Raw genomic sequence first — 1,696 nt, 5'->3', positions numbered from 1 at the left:
AATTTTTTTTTTTAAAACAAATGGGCCCAGGCCTGTTTGTAACATATGACTGAAAAGTCTTCTTCCTCAGAATTAGGGTATTGTTCATTTGAACAGTACTGTTTCAAAAAATAACACAGCAGCAACCAAATAGCTGCCGCATCTCGGTATTGCTTTAGGCTGGAGGAGCACTCACTGGTGCATGCAGTACCAAGACGTGTAGCACCACCAGGGGGCGCTGCACTCATGGTGCGCGCAGCACTTGGTGTGCCACACTTCAGACATAAATATTTTTTAATGGTGCAGAACAGAGGTTCATGTAAACAGAGATATAGTGCACAACGTTTAATAGATCATGGTATATTAAACAGAGTCTCAAACATGTTTATTTAAACAAAAACTCAACGAAAATATTCATGATCAGAACCATAAATGCAAGAAAAAAAATATGGATATTACATGAACAAATACAGAGATACATATAATTGGGAACAATCGATCATATGCTCTAATATCAATGTTAGAGTTCATGAAAATATTCACAGTAGAAGAAAATACCTCAAAGTTAATTTGTGTAGGTGTTCTACAAGTGAATCCAGTATTCAAACCTCATGCTTTATTGGAGGAGGATTGATTTAAATCCAGCATTCAATCCAGTAGAAGAAAATACCTCAAACTAGCATGCTTGTCCATATATGAAAGGACTGATTTAAATCCAATCTTCTATTGGTGATAGTCGGCTTGCCTTAAAGGCCAACTAGCGGCCTTCATCAACTCTCCCATAACTCCATGCTAGTTGTTATACCTAGGGAAGCAGCAGGGGCGTGTCCTGCTTTATTACATGTACTCACGGTGTGAATCGTGATCACCAATTTATTGTAACAGGAAAAATTCTAACTTGCATCATATCTCGATTCCTCGCATTTTATAACTCCTTTCTTGTTTTCTTGACTTCATTTTTAATTTTCATCATACCCTCCTGGTGCTTACGCATCCTTTAAGACTATAAATAACCCCCCCCCCCCCCCACATAAATGCAAGAAAAAAAATATGGATATTACATGAACAAATACAGAGATACATATAATTGGGAACAATCGATCATATGCTCTAATATCAATGTTAGAGTTCATGAAAATATTCACAGTAGAAGAAAATACCTCAAAGTTAATTTGTGTAGGTGTTCTACAAGTGAATCCAGTATTCAAACCTCATGCTTTATTGGAGGAGGACTGATTTAAATCTAGCATTCAATCCAGTAGAAGAAAATACCTCAAACTAGCATGCTTGTCCATATATGAAAGGACTGATTTAAATCCAATCTTCTATTGGTGATAGTCGGCTTGCCTTAAAGGCCAACTAGCGGCCTTCATCAACTCTCTCATAACTCCATGCTAGTTGTTATACCTAGGGAAGCAGCAGGGGCGTGTCCTGCTTTATTACATGTACTCACGGTGTGAATCGTGATCACCAATTTATTGTAACAGGAAAAATTCTAACTTGCATCATATCTCGATTCCTCACATTTTATAACTCCTTTCTTGTTTTCTTGACTTCATTTTTAATTTTCATCATACCCTCCCGGAGCTTACGCATCCTTTAAGACTATAAATACCCCCCCCCCCCCACACACACACACATATTTACTAGTAAAGGGCAAACACGTGCATTGCACGTGTGCCCAGTTGTGACAATATAAAAAATATTTTTAAAAAAT

Source organism: Juglans microcarpa x Juglans regia, chromosome 3D (assembly GCF_004785595.1).
Source record: "Juglans microcarpa x Juglans regia isolate MS1-56 chromosome 3D, Jm3101_v1.0, whole genome shotgun sequence".
Classification (NCBI taxonomy): Eukaryota; Viridiplantae; Streptophyta; class Magnoliopsida; order Fagales; family Juglandaceae; genus Juglans; species Juglans microcarpa x Juglans regia.
Note: the sequence above shows the minus strand (reverse complement) of the source record.